Source organism: Petaurus breviceps, unplaced genomic scaffold (assembly GCF_028583685.1).
Source record: "Petaurus breviceps papuanus isolate PSGF00001 unplaced genomic scaffold, PetGlider_PUasm1.0 91041, whole genome shotgun sequence".
NCBI classification, from domain to species: domain Eukaryota; kingdom Metazoa; phylum Chordata; class Mammalia; order Diprotodontia; family Petauridae; genus Petaurus; species Petaurus breviceps.
In genome coordinates, this window is record NW_027187400.1 from 12,447,906 (window position 1) to 12,463,396 (window position 15,491).

General features: G+C 39.5%; 2 protein-coding genes across 6 annotated transcripts in view; both read left to right on the forward strand.

Annotated features, from left to right (window-relative positions):
- Window positions 1-15,491, forward strand: part of HP1BP3 (heterochromatin protein 1 binding protein 3) — a 483,172-nt gene that overhangs the window by 118,913 nt on the left and 348,768 nt on the right. The window lies entirely within an intron of this gene.
- EIF4G3 (eukaryotic translation initiation factor 4 gamma 3) overlaps window positions 1-15,491 on the forward strand; it is a 411,795-nt gene that overhangs the window by 89,182 nt on the left and 307,122 nt on the right. For 2 of the 5 annotated variants that reach the window (XM_069079465.1, XM_069079464.1), the window contains exons 1-2: window positions 1,363-1,520; window positions 8,156-8,231. The gene's annotated coding sequence lies outside the window, so the exon portion shown is untranslated. Of the gene's footprint in view, window positions 1-1,362; window positions 1,521-8,155; window positions 8,232-15,491 lie in introns of those variants that run through there. The other 3 variants (XM_069079466.1, XM_069079468.1, XM_069079469.1) reach the window with 2 other exon arrangements.

The window sequence follows — 15,491 nt, forward strand, 5'->3', positions numbered from 1 at the left end:
AGCTAAATTCTAGTTGTCTCATACAACTGCTATTTATTTTGTATCTATAGTATGCAAATCACTATGGTAGGTAGAAATGATTATTTTTTAAAGGCATCATTAAGATTTATAATATTGATGGAATACGTTATTTACAAATTCACTATCAGTCAGTCACAAGGTCAAATAGCAATTATTAAGTGCCTGCTATGTGCCAGATTCTAGGGATCCAAAGAAAGACACCATCCCCCCCCCCAAAAAAAACCCCAAAACCCCAAACCAAAACCAAACCAACCAAAAACCAGTTGCTGCTGTCAGGGAGCTCCCTGTCTAATGGGGGAGATAACATGGCAAGCAACTGTGTGCAAACAAGGTCTCTGTAGGACAGATTGGGGATCATCTCAGAGAACAGGCACTAAGATTGAGGCCTGGGATGGGCTTCTTGCAGAAGGTGGGGTTTTTAACCCAGACTTAGAGGGAGCCGAGGAAGCCAGGGGGTTGAAAGGGAGAGAGCTGCAGATGTGTGATATCCAAGAAGCAGCAAGGAGGCCAGTGTCACCCAGTGACAGGGGATGGAAAGGGGAGCAGGGTGTCAGAGGACTGGGGAGGCCCGAGGGGCCAGCTTATGAAAGGCTTTAAATGTCAAACAAAGGGTTTTATATTTGATGTAGGAGATGATAGTTGCTCGAGTTTATCGAATGTGGGGCAATTTGGTCAAACCTGAGCTTTGGGATGATCAAATTTGACAGCTGAATGTGGGAGAGTGGACTGGCAGGGGCAGAGACGGGAGGCTTTGGCTCTAATCCAGGCAGGAGGTGATGAGGGCCAGCATTAGAGGGGTCCTGTGTCGAGGAGAGGAAGCGGCATGTCTGAGAGACGTTATGGAGCTAGAAATGAATGTACCAAATGATTGTGGTTGTTTTAAATGAAATTTTGCAATCGTTGGTGCAAAATCATGTGTGTTGTGTCTTATGTGTTTGTGGTGCATGCTCTAAATCCTGTTTTTGCCTCACTGTGTTTATGGAAGGTTAATTTTCTTTCTCATTCAAAGCATCTTTGAGGAAAGGGGAAACTAGGGAATGGTGGTCCTTGTCACATACTCTTCCCTGTCAGTCACATAGGAAAGATGCTATAGTGACTGAATCTTTGCGGTTGTATTTTTCTCTCCAGAAATTGCTTCTGGGTAAATGTTAATGACCAGCTTCCTTTTGGAGAGAAATCACTGGGTAGAGAGCCGATGAGTGCTTGGAGGTCAAAATTGGAGACTTTGGAGAAGGTTTTGGCTGGCTGGAGTCAGATTGCAGCTGTTGCTTTAAGACTAGCTGGGGTGCTGTGCTGGGGTGCTGTGCTGGGCTGCAGTGTCTTTCACTGGGAAGGAGAGGAGTAGGCTTTAGGAAGCTGGAGCCCAGCCCCGGTGGAGATGCAGTGTTAAGGGCTGGAGCCAAGCGAGGGAGGTTCAGATGGCACGCGATCCTTAAAGCAAGAATTCTTCAGAATCATCCCTTTGTGGAGGTGCTGACTGTGAATCCCTCTAGTGCCAGGTAAGGCTGCCAGGGGATAAAAGGCTGTACTCGGAGGAGAGCTCATCATTGAGGAAGTTTCCATAAACATCCATGATGTTACATAACTTGAGCTGCTTGGATCTTAAAATGGATCTTTATGACCCGCTTCCTCTGTGGTATAGGTAGGCAATATTAAATGTGTTGTTCCCCCCCAACCCCCCTTAGGTTCTTTGGCACTAAATCAGGTCAGATCTGGCAATTTACAACTAAATCTGAATGCTTTGAATGTTGAGGATTTGTAGTGAATGCCTTAATGTAATGCTTTCTATTAGAGCTACTCCTTTACATATCAATATTATGTTCTTTCTGAAAAATTTTTTACAAGCCAATGGGGAAATTTGAATGTTTCTGTCTTTGTTTTTCCACATGTGATCACAATTAGTTAAGCCCTTACCCATCTCGGTAAATCTGACTAATGACTTCCGTGCTAACTAATGATAAAATACAAAGCAAGTTGAAACATGCAGAGAAATGGTGACCCATGAGCAGCGCACTGGGTCGGTGGGATACTTGATCCATTTGGGTAATGAGGTAAAAAAAGGCATGTTCGAAAGCATACTCCATTCCTTATTGGTTGTGACAGTTGTTTAAGTGTAATAGGAGAAGATATTTGCTTATCTCCACCTGAAGGAGAAAGAAGCAGCCAGCGATTTATTCTGGGGATAAATAGGGCTTGTTGAGAGCTGGGAATAAGCTCACTGGCAGGCACCATTAGGGTGAAAAATGCAACCATTTTGAGAAATATACTGTAATATGATCTTTCATTCAAGTTGATCTTTGAAATTCACTCATTTCTTGGGGAAAATGTGAAGCAGTGCTTGTCACCTGCTGATCAGTGCTGTTTTTTAGGTTTAAACAGCGTAGTCTTTAAACTACTAAGTCAGCTTGTTACTTTGAAATATAAGCCTAGATCAAAGCCCTCATGGGGGCGGGGGGAGGGGGGGTTTCTCTAGATGTTTGGAGAAAATTCTTGCTTTTTTGTTGTATGATTTTGGGTAGAGGAGGCTGTAAATATTTCAGTGCTGTTTTTGGATCTGAATTTTCTTAGAGTCCCTCTTTTTCTAACTTGTGTGGTTTCAGATGTGATACCATATATTTTGGGGAAATGTTTAAGTAAATGATTTTTCTGTATTGATATCTGAAAGTTTTCTAAAGATCCCAAGTAATTTGTTAGTAAAGAAGCGCTTATCTGCAAACCAGAGGGCTTTTTCATTAATAGGTTAATGATCACATGTTTACTTCATCTCTCAAAGAATACTCTTTAATCAGAGTAATCATAGTTAAATGAAAATCAGATTTTAAAAATGTCTGTAGTAAGAGTGTGTTCTAGGTTTAATTTGTGTCCTCTGACTGTTTTCTAGAAAGGTATGACATTGAGAAGTAAACTGGCAGCTTAACAACATTAAGTGACTTTTCACGGGCTCATAGAATTTAAAGCTAAGCAGGTTGGGATCTTGTACATTCTCTAGGCCAGTCTCATCATTTTACAGATGAGGAAACTGAGCTAAAGAGTGGAGGTGATTTGTCCGAGTTCACTAGGGTACTCAGCAGATCTGAGATTGGAACCCAGATGCTTTTGTCTTCAGGTACCAGTAAACAGTGTGGCTTCCCTATTGGATGCTGGTTTGTGGAGTTATGGGAGAACTGGTTTAATTAAGACATTTTTTTTCAAATGCTTTATTAACTTCTGATTTACATCATTCATTTCCACCAGATTTTGAGTTACAAATTTTCTCCCCGTTTTTCCCCTACCCACCTCCCCAAAATAGCAGTCCCACAGGATATCTCCTCCTCCAATCTGCTCTCTCCCATATCTTCTCCCATACCCCTTTCCACTTTTCCAGTAGGGCGTGGTGGATCTCTATGCCCCAGTGCCTGTATATCTTATTTCCCAATTACATGTAAAATAGTATTAATAATAGTACATATATATATATATATATATATTTAAACATTTGATTTTAAAACTTTGAATTCCAGATTCGTTCCCTTCCTCCCTTGTCACCCACCCTTACTGGGAAGATAAGCTAATTAAAACATTTTATTTTGAAATCTGTAGATTTACCATTTGGACCATAGCAGCCTATGAAAATTGTCTCAGAGGACAATTGGTCTGAAGGCATCAGAGTAGTTAACAGAGGAATTTAGGAGAAAAGATCAGCTCAGAGCAGTTGGAGCAGTTCTGATTTGTGTGGGGAGAGGCAGGAGGCAGTGTATTCCGTGGAAGCCACAGATCTTTGATGGCCTATGGCATTTTTTCCATCAAAAGCTTTAAGTATAATGGCATCACTTTCACTTGATTCCCATGATTTAAAAGCCCCTTTTTATGTGTCTGAATATTGAGTTCCTATAAAACAAATGATTTCGATTATATGAGGTTTCTAAACATCTTCTTTTCTTTACTGATGATTCTCTATTAACTGTTGCTCTTTAAAAAATATAGCTAGCATTTATGCACCACTTTACTGCTGCAAGCCATTTTCAGTGATTCTATCATATGGCCCCCCCCAAAACCAGCCAGCTCATTTTAGATATCAGGAAATAGACACAGCTTGACTTGTCCCAAGTCAGGCCAGTAATAAACAGCAGAATTGGGGTTTGGCCATAAAAGTTCTCTGACTCCAGTGAACGCTCTGTATTTTGGTCTTTGTGTGTTAGGTCAATGAAGTTGAGGTACACTCTTGATTTCCCTTATTCCCTGTCAGACCTATGACCTAGAAATGTTGACACTGAGGTATTTAATTTTTCCTGCAGGTTAAATTGTATTTTCTTTACCTTCACATTGTTATTGTAACTTTTCACCACACTTAACAGTAGATCAAGTAAGGTATTTAAAGCTTCACAAACTCAAGTATTTTATCTTTTAGGGTGCTATATAATTACTGTTCCTCTAAGGATTCCCCCCCCCTTCCCGCTTTTGCATCAGATCTGTGATTTCATTAGTTTTGGGCATTTGTAGTGAGGACATCCTTCCTAACAGTGCAGATCTGTGGCAGTTTTTTTTTTTTTTAGTTCATACTCTTAGAGATTTGTTTATGTTGTCTAACAACCAGCAATCTCCCATAGGAGGTAGAGATGTTCTAACTACAAAAGTAAGAAATTTAGAAGGAGAACATGTCTGCCATAAAAGCAACCTGGGAGGAAAGGGCACAAAACTAAATAAAGACTTCAGAAAACTAGAAAAGAAAATAAGTATCTAACAAAATGATAAGGGAAGGTGCCTAGATTGACAGTTACCTGACCAGAGAGTATGTTCTACTGTAGATGAGAAGGAAAAGAAGATTAAATACATTCAGGAGATGTTTTTGTGTAATAAATCATTAAGACTATAAAGGTTTCCTTCAGTAAAACAAAGTTATGAAACAAGGCAGTTTAATTCAGGAGACTTGATAGTGGTGATCTTTTTTCCTAAATTCTTCTGTTAATTCGATGCCTTCAGACCAGATTATTTATGATTCACCTTGACTCCAAAATACAGGGCAGTTAAGTTCTTAGTGAGTCCTGGGCAGACAAGTGGGATGGGTCTGACCTAAGGATTGTAAAGTTTATGTTTTAAAAATGGCTGCAAGGCTGTTGAGAGAAGGGAGGGTTTACTACCAAATTGTCATGAATGTCCTGTGCTAGATGCTGCCCCCCCCCCCCCAAAAAAAATCAGCAAATGACCACTTAAGGGCCCAGAATTTTTCTTTAGGATTAATTGAAGGATGAATACTCGTACTTTCTTGCCCTTAACTCAGTTTATGATTAGACAACAGAGAAACAGCCCAGAATATTTTTCTCAATAATTTGTTTTCAGAATAAAAACAAAATAAAAACTGCTGGTTTAAACCAAAGCCCAGGAGTGACCAGTTTTTTCAACTGTGATAACAAAACCATCCTATTTATTTTATAAATGATCAGGTAATTAGGATGCAGTTCAAAATATCAGATTGGGCATTTTTCAGAGGCCAAGACCAAGCAAGGTACACTAAAGAACCTGGTCTAGTCCCACTCTGCCTTTAACTTTCTGTAGGATGTGGGCAGATTGCTTAAGTTCTTTATATGTCAAATGAGAGGGCTCAGTTTGAAAGTGTTATAAATCTCTGAACTATAGAATACCAGTTTGGCCACTGACTTTTAAGCTCTTGAACCCACTACTCAACTCATATCTATAGTGAGGAATGACCCCCACATGGATTAGGTTGTAATATTTTTTGTCAGCCTATAATTCCCAGAGGGCCTTCTCATAAATATACTTAAATAGATTAAAAAATAAAAGTACTGAGCTGTTAACACTTTCATTGACCTCTTCTAAGGGTTAAGTGATATCCATTTAATTTGATTAACATTCCTGTGAGGAAGTTGTTCCTTTAATAACCACAAAATACTTTGTGATATTATTTGTCCTAATAGTGAAACTGAAGCACAAATGGAATTGACATGATGAAGGCAAAGCAGGGTCAGGTAGCAATCCAGTTTGTTAGATGTAGGTCTCTTGAACCCCATTTTCAGAATTCTTTTCCTAAGACTGTTGCCTTTTGGAAATGATTCTCTCTACAAAGAGGACCACAGGATGCTGCTAGTTTACCAGGTTATACCATTTTTTCCCTAGATAATTCATATAGAATGAAATAAATGAAATCAACATCTTCTAGTAGTGGTTTGGGAGAAAGGATTACTGGGAAAGTGTAGTAGTTTTTGAGATTATCTTTTGAGAAATCCAGTGGATAATTAATTTCATAAAGTAATGATTTTCTTGAGATGGGCATGAAGAACCTGGAATTTTGCTCAGATGTTTGGGTACCGACTATTGATGTGAGGCTTGATTCTCATGTAGTAGGACCCATCCTCTAGCTGTACAGAGCGGGAGCAGCATTTCAGAAGAAAGACTAACTTCATGTTTTCTGCTGATCATGTGATTATTGTAGAACCCTGATTCAATGAAAGCTTTGTTCCAGTTGGAGATAATCTTCAGTCTAGAAGAATCAGCAAGACTTTCTGAAGGATTAATTAGCCATAAACTATTGAGAAACTGCCCCTTTACCAGAATTTATTTTTTTGGTAGGGCATGGGAAAACCTTTTCAGTTTTGTTTTGGGCCCATGTGGAATATTGGGCCCCTTGAGCTAAATGTTGTACTTTGAACCTCTGCTTAATCCAGAGAGCAACACCTGCAGCTATTTCAGCTGCACAGAATATTGGAGCTGCTTCTCCAGCCCTCCAGACTGCATTTAGTTCATGCCCTTGTTATGCAATTGAAGAAATGAACCTGACCTGGTAGGAGTTGCCCAAGATCACCCAGTTAGTCACTGGCAGGTGATCATGTGACTCCAAGGATTTTTCCATCATACAGCAACACTGTTTTCTTTCGAGAACTTAACAAGACGAGAACATGTGTGTTTTTCTTTGAGGAAATGGTTAATGATATTGGGGGTAAAGGATTATATTTCTTTTTATCTTCTAGAACTTTATTTAATTTTTTTATTGCTTTTTGTTTTTACCTTAATATTCAGTTCATATTGGTTGCCTTGCTTCATTACCCATACAGTCATTCCTGGTCATAAAAATTTTTAGAGCAGAAGCAGCTAATGGTTCGCCATGTTTCTCACTATATTCAACAAAAAATATTTCAAATGGTATTTTTTTAGCCTGCTGTTGTTCGAGGTTATTTCACTAGAATTAGTGTTATTAAATAACTTGGAGCAGTGGGTGCCAAATTGGGTTCTTGAATTAAAATGACAGGCTCTACAGCTGGAAAGGAAATTCTAGGTTAGTTTGATTCATTTCACAGATAAAGAAACTGAGGACTAGAGAAGAAAACAATATTAGTGAGTAGGTAGAGCTGAAATTCTAATCCAGGTCCTGTATTCTAATCTTCCTTGGTATAAAGGATTTGATATATGACAAGGATCAGTAGAGTGGAAATAAAGTGGAAATATTTTAAGTTCATTTTGGGGTTGTAGCTTTTTGGCATCACCATTTAAGATGGTGCATGTGAAGAGCTCTGATACCTAGGCATAGAACTTAGCCAAAAATGCTAGTGGATAGGAGAGTTTGTTATTTTGAAATTCTGTTCCCTGAAACTCAGCAAAATGGTTATATTTTGTCTTCAAATAAATTTCACTGTGAGACTCAAAAACAATTTTAAATTTGGGGTATATGGGAGGGGCTTTAAAAGCTTTCTTAAGGGTGGTTATAGTGAGAACTGTGGTATAAGAAAAGAAAAACTAACAAGGAAATAGTTATATAGTTGTTTCTGCGTGCCTAGCACAGCCAGCTAGAGCCTGATCAGCATTTCTAGTGCTGATGAATAACATTGACCTCTCCGACTTGGTTTTTTGGGTCATTTTCTCTTAAAAGGTAAGGTAGGAAGTTCTGTCGCTCAGTTTCAAACCTGGAGGACAGTTTATTTTTTATCCTTTGGAATGTTTATCCAGGGTATTGGTTTGGGGGAAGACTGGCTTACTCTTGTGTTGAAGTCTGAAGTGTTGAGTGTGCCTGTTGAAGTGAGGGAGGCTCTGCCTTCACTCTAGGGAAGGGGCCCGGTGTTTTGACCAAGAATTTTCTATTTGTAATTTGCTTTCATTGTAGAACATAATCCATTTGAGTTCTGTTATCCTTAACTTACCATTCCAGAATTCCGAGAGGACCTGTGCAGCAGCCTCTGGAAGATCGGATCTTCACTCCGACGGTCTCAGCAGTTTACAGCACTGTGAGTATGCCAGGCAGGCGGGCTCGCTCGTGCTGCTGCTCTGCTTTGCATCAGAACCATGTCAAACATATTTAATGAAACGCCATATTGTCAATTTTATGGTTTATTCTTACCACTGAAAGTAGAAACTGGACCACACTGATAGTTCTCAACTGATCACATTTTTTTTTCCCCATAGGCCTAATCAAGATTGAGGGTAGTACACGAAGACAGCTTCATTTTGTGTGCTTAGTCTTCCTTTTCCTTAAAAATTAATTGTGAGGAGTGGATTACTTTTCTGTAGTATGCTTTTTATATGTAGCAGATGTCTGGTCAATTTCTGCTATAGATACACACTTGATAATACTTGCAAATGGAAGCAGGCAGTGCAACACAGGGAAAAAGAGTACTGTATTTGGAATCAAGACCGGGGTTCAAATACCATCTGTGCCTCTTCCTTGTTTTGTGACCTTGGGCAAGTAACCTCGGGTACTCATCTGTAAAATGAAGAGCTTGTGCTTGATGAGCCCCGAGTTCTGTTATAGTGTGTTACAGGATTAGGAATGACTTTCAGTTGATTGAAGGGGTAAACTTACAGTTGTGACCACCTAAAGGAACTGGATGCCAAAACTGGCTATGAGCAGCTTGCTGCTCTTTCTGAATAGCAATAGAGTCACAATTTTCTATATGTTCCATGTGAATTTCAACCTTGTTTTATTTTCATATTTTCCTGAAACTCTTAAAAGTAGTAACAGATATTTTGAATTGTTATAGTACTTCAGTTTGCCTGTTTTTAGTATTTAAAGAATAGTTTAAATGTAATATTCACGGTTCCCCTAGATGCTTTGAATGACCTATACCAGCAGCATGAATTAACCCACCAGCAGCTTCTGTTGCACATGATTTGTTGAATGTTTCCATTAAAAATTCCACTTTTCATAGGCATTAAACTTGACTTCAAATGTTTTAAATGAGTGAAACTTGGCTTGTCTAAGCTAATATGTTTTCCAAATTTGGCTCCTATTGATAACTTTATTGTATTTATTTAATCCCAGCACTGACAAAGATAATATGGCAGCTTTGCAAATGTGTGTAAAACATCTATTAACCCATATGGAAAAGAAATCAGTTCTGTGGACATAGATTTTAAAGCAAAGGCCACACAGCAGATTGAAATGAATCGTTGCTTTATTTTTTATGAAGCATATTTACAGTATTTAGCAGTCATTGGTTTTTTAACTGACACTGGAAAATTACTTATTTAAAGTATGTTTCATCAAATTTATACTGCTAATGTTTTTTAAACTAAATATTTATCTTTTGTTTTTACATTGTCTCATTTTCTTCATGTATCTTTCCTCCTTCCCTGCCCAAAGAGCCATCCTTTTTTTTAGAAAATTTAAAAAAAAGAGAAAGAAAAGAAAAAAATTGAACAAAACTACTCAGTACAATGAAAATATCCAATATCATATGCAGTGTTCCATATCTGTTCCCCCTCTACCCCAAAGGAGTAGAGGAGGTATCTTACTGTATCCCTTTTTTAGGGGCTGATCTTTTTCTTCGCACTTTAACAACATTCATTTTTGTCTGTTTTGTGGTGGTTGTTATTTCTAGTTACATCATTGTTACTATGTCATCAGTTCATTTAAGTCTTTTCATGCTTCTCTATATTCATCATCATATTCATTGTTTCTCATAGCACAGTGATATTCCATTAACTTCAGGTACCACAAGGTTTAGCTGTTCCCTTGTTTAATGGACAAATACTTTATTTCCAATTCTTTTCTGCTAAAAACAAATGTGCTGCTGTAATTTTTTTGTTGTATATGGAACCTTCCTTTTGGTCAGTGCCCCTCTTGGGGAGGTATATGGCTAGCAATGGAATCGCTAGGTAAAAGAATATGCCCATTTTAGATGTTGTATTTGCCTAATTCGGGAATGATTACACTGAGTCACTGCCCCATCACCAGTGCAGCAGCATGACTGTCGTCTTCCATCGACTCTTCTCATTTTTTTGTCGTCTCTGCCAGTTTGCTGGCAGTGTGTGAGGTGAAACCTCAGGGTGGTTTTGATTTGCATTTCTCTTAGTAGTCGTGTTTTGAAGCATTTGAAAAATATTTGTTCATATCCTTTGAGTCTGTTGGTGATTGACTTTTGCAGTGTTTTGTGAACTTTGTGGACCAGTACTGTGATGTAGTATATATGATGTAATCATGCAGCATGTTACACTTTACAAAGCATTTGCCTTGTAACCGTCCTGTGAGGTAGACAGAGATACAGGAAAACATTTATTAAGAGCTTACTGAGTATTAGATACTGTTTCTGGGAATCCAGAAACAAACAAGACAGGCCTTACCCTCAAGGAGCTTACCTTCCAGTAAAGGGAAGATAACCTTGGAAGGGGAACTGGGAAGGAGGGAGCATGGGGGAGGGGGTGGACAAGTCTACAAAGGAAGGAGAAAAGCGTAGAGTGGTATGAGTGGCCTGGGTGCCTCAGGAGATGGTGATGTGGGGTCAGTGACCTACCAATCAGGAGAGAAGGCCAGGACGGGGAGACAGTATAGAATTATCAGTCACAATGCATTTATCAATAACCATGTACAAGGTACTGTTCTAGACACTGGGAGTTCAAGAACAACAAAAATCAGCCCTGTTTGTAAGGGCCTTATATTGGGGGAACACAACATCCACATGTCCAAGTATATAGACAATGATAGAGAATAATTAGGGTAGTGAATGGATCTGTGATTTTATTGGCATAGGCCAGAGGTATCGGAATGGAAAAACCCATAGTCAAACTTCCAAGTAATTGGAAATGTTTAACAAAAAAAGCAGTACAACACAGGTAATATTAATTTGTGGTTTTCTAAGTCAGTATGTAGCCCACAGAGATAATTTTCGATTTGAGTTTGACAGCACTGGCATAGGATCTCCCTTAAGTGCAAACTCCTATCAGCGTCGGTTGGTCAGCACCTTCTCTGCAAATTACAGTCTGTCTCAGTTGCCTGTTGCTTAAGTGCCTACTATGTGCCAACACTGTGCTAAGTGCTGGATCTGTGTCAGAGACTTGAATTCGGGTATTGCTAGTTCCAAGGCCAGCTCTTTATCCACCAAGCTGTGATGCCTCTCAAAGAAAATTCAGTTCAGTAGGCAAGGAGACTTCATAAAGAAGGTGGTACAAGGATTGTGTCTCGAAGAAAGAGAGATATGCTGTGTGGAGTTGATGAGGTCGTGCAGTCCAGGCTCGTGCAAGAGTAGAGATGGGGAAGGCCAGCTTGGCCGACCTGCAGAGTGTAGGCTTGAGAGGTAGGATTGGAGTTGAATCGTGAAGGGATTTAGGAAACAGAGATGTTTATATTTCATCCCAGAATCCATAGGGAACCTCTCTAGCATATTGAAGAGGGTAGTAACATGGTCAACTCTTCTCTTAAGGAAAATCACTTTGGCAGCAGTGTCAAAGATGGACTAGACTGGGGTGAGATTTCAGGGATGGAGACCAGTTAGGAGTTCATTTAATAATCTATCTGAGAGGTGATGAGGTCTTGAATTAAGGTGGTTAGTTATGTTAGTAGAGAGAAGGGGGTCATATGGGAGAGATGTTACAGATACAGGAACAGCAAATTTTGGCAATTGATGGCTATGAGGTTGGGCTTGAATGAGAGTGAGAAGTTAATTATAATGATCATGTTAAAAACTTGAGAGAGTGGGGATTTCAGAAGAGGGGAGTGTTTAGGGAAATAGATGATGAATTCTGTTTTGTTGCATCTGAGATGCCTTTGAGGCATCTGGTTTGAAATGTCCAAAAAACAGTTGGTGATATGTGACTGAAGCTCAGTCATCTGCAAATGTCAGAGATGGCATTTAATCCATGGGAGCTAATGAGGTCATTCATAGATATGAGAAGATGGCCCAGAAAAGAGCTTTGGGCAACACTCACATGTAGGGGCCATGATAGGAGTGATGAGCTAGCAAAGGAGATGGAGAAGGATGGGGCAAGAAAGAGAGAAGAACCAGGAGAGAAACCCCTATAAGGCAGGAGTATTTAGGCAGAGCAGAGAGTGTGGTCACCTATGTGAAATACAGCAGAGAGAAATATCCTTGCTTTCCTTACCAGACATTATTTACCCAGCTTGTCTTTAATGTAATAACAAATGAATCGTGTATCATGTTTATGATTTTTTTGTGTTAAGATGAATCTGTGAGAGGGCTTGCAGTTGATCTTAGAAGTTACAGGTGGTCACTCAGATTTATTCAGCAGTTAAATTGACATTTTTGGGACTGCATAAAGGGTGATTTGGAGAGGGGAGAGACCTGAGTCAAGACAAAACCTCAGATCAGTCTACAAGCACTGGAAGGTGGCGTTCCAATAGCCTTGGGCTGGTGCTGTCCCGATCACCTTGGGCAAGTGCGGTCACTTCACTTTTCTGGGCCCTCCTTTCTTCTTTGATGAAGTGAAGGGTTTGGACTTAGAAGATCTGAAAGGCTCCTGCCTGTTTTTGTGATTTTATGACTGTAGTGTCTGATCACATAGAAGGAGCTTTGGCTGTATGTTAAGCTTTTTAATCCAGACGCAATCCAGACATACTCAGTTTCTTTTTGTGAGTACAGAGCAGAAAGCCGTGTAGTGCAGATGAGTAACCTTTTAATCTGGTGATAACCACTTCGCCGCTGGTCTTCTGAACAGTAGACAATTGGGTGACAGGAAAGGGGAAAGAATAAAGAAAGAGAAGTTAAAGTTTGAAACAGACAATCAGGACAAGTCCATGCGTTCTACTTCAAAAGGCATTTTGGAAGAATTACCTTTTTTTCATTAATTAATATATAGGGAGATGAAGTTGCCCTGGGTTTTAAATTTTTTTTTCTTCAAGGCTGATTATTAATTCTTCTTCAGATTTAAGTGGGGGGATGGCAAGATGGGCACAGTGAATAGAGTACCAGCCCTGGAGTCAGGAGGACCTGAGTTCAAATCCAGCCTTGGACACTTAACACAAAAACTAGCTGTGTGACCTTGGGCAAGTCACTTAACCCCGATTGCCCTGCCCTCCTCCCTACAGAAAGCAAAAAAAAAAAAAAGACTTAAGTGGGGAATTTCCTTCAATTTTCTTCCAACTCTGCAGTTCAACAACCACTATCTACTGTGTATCATAAGAATTATAGAATTTTTATTTCATGCATAGGTAAGATTTTAATTTCATACACATCGTAAGAATAAAGGCTTTAGAAGGATGCAGGGGTCTTCAGGTATCATCTAGTCCCAGGGAATGTGAAGTTGTTTTTATTAATAGTTCAATAACTGTATTTCAGTGGAATTTGTTTTCTTTGTTATTCCTATTAATTGTTTTATGCATTTAAACATGATTTTTAAGGAGTCCTAGACTTTCCCAGATTGCCCTAAGAAAAAGATTAAGACCTCTAATCTCGTCCAACTCTAATATGAACCATGAATGCCATCTGCACCGACCTCTATAAGTGACCATCTTTATCCAGCCTTGGCTGGAATTGCTACAGTGATGGAAGCATACTGCATCCCATGGCAGTCTATTTAATTATTGACCAACAGCAACAGACAGATTACCTTCTGTGTACAGTCCATAATGTTGAGAATAGGAGCTACAAAGGAAAAAAAAAAACCAAACCACCCTTGCCCTCAGGGATCTTAGTACATTTTCATTGTTAGATAATTAAAACTTAGTTGAAATCAGACTCTGTAACTTCCACTCATTTGTCTTTTTTTGGTCCTCTTGGTCCAAGGTGGATAATGCTGCCAAGTGATATTCAGATGCTACCAGCGGGCCTTCAGAACCCTTTAAAATATCATGCTTCCTGATCTTTCCAGTCTGTCCTCCAGACACATAGACCTGGTGCTCTTGGGGCCCTGGTTCTTTATTCCCTTAATTTCCTGTACAGTACCTACCATCTTCCTTTCCCACTTCTGCCTTTTGGAGACAGCCTGATATAGTTGGGAAAATGTTGCTGTAAGTAGAGTGTAGAGAGCTTGGGCTTCTATATTGTCTGTAGGTCTTTGGCTGTCCTCCCCATCTAGAATGCTCTGCCTCCTCAGGAAGGCTGCCTTGAATGAATTTTGTACATATTTGGTATATACTTCATGTGTGTTCAGGCTGCCTCCCTTTTTAAAATGTAAGGAGGGGCAGCTTGGTCCTTGTAATCCCCAGGGCTTAGCACAGTACCTGACGCATGATAGGTACTTACTAAACATGATAACAGAAATGCAAATGAAAAGCATTTCGTTCACTGAAATGAAATAGACTACATACCAGGCTCTAGAAACCATAGCATTTCTTCAAAGTTGTGTAAAGGCATTTTGTTGTTCTTGTGAAGACTTGTGCTTGTCCCTCCTCTTCTCCCCTCCATCACACTCTTTGGAGCCTTACACCAGTGCTGTGAGGCTTGGTGTTTCCCTGGCCCCCACCTGGATGATGGGGGAGGTTAGAGGGCTTCACAGCCTGATTCAAACCCACACACTCTCATATATGCCACCTGTGTCTCAGGGTATTTTTTTCACTTGAAACCCAAGTAGAAGATGTACTTGCAAACATTCTTGCATGGTATTTAAAATATGTGTGTGTATACCCATACATGCATGCATCTGTATTTTAAATTGTTGCATAAAAAAGCTAGGTATTTAGGGGTTTGTCCTCTTTCCTAGACCCTACTGTTTCCTTAGGTTATTGGACTTTATTGAGAAAGGTATTAAGCACAGCCAACTATTTCGTTTATTGGTTTATTATATATTATTTATTATTATTTGGTTTATTAAGTAGCCATTCCAGACCAGGCACTGTGCTATGTGTAGTGGGCTTACAAATAAAGACAAAAACCAGTCCCTGCCCTCAAAGAGCTTACAATCTAACAAGGGAGGAAATGTGCAAACAACTATGTACACACAGACACACACATGCGTATGCATGCATATGCATACATACACACATATGATAAACTCTAGATAATTAACAGACAGGAAGCACTGGGATTAAAGAGTACTGGGAAAGGCTTTTCTTGTGTGGTCTTAATGCACATTTATTCCGTATACCTGTTTTAATAGGTAAACTTCCAGTAAGGAAGATTATGGTTAGACCCTAGGCCCTGCATTTACTGCCTGGGTTTCTGTTCTGTTTCTGACTGTTGCTGAGCCCATAAATATCCTAAAGTAGTAATTGACTGAAATGCAACAACCCTGTCTTCTTGTAGGTATGGAAACTGAGTCCCCAGGTGGCAAAGTAATTTGTTCAAAGGAACACAGCTTGTTCGTGTTAAAGATAG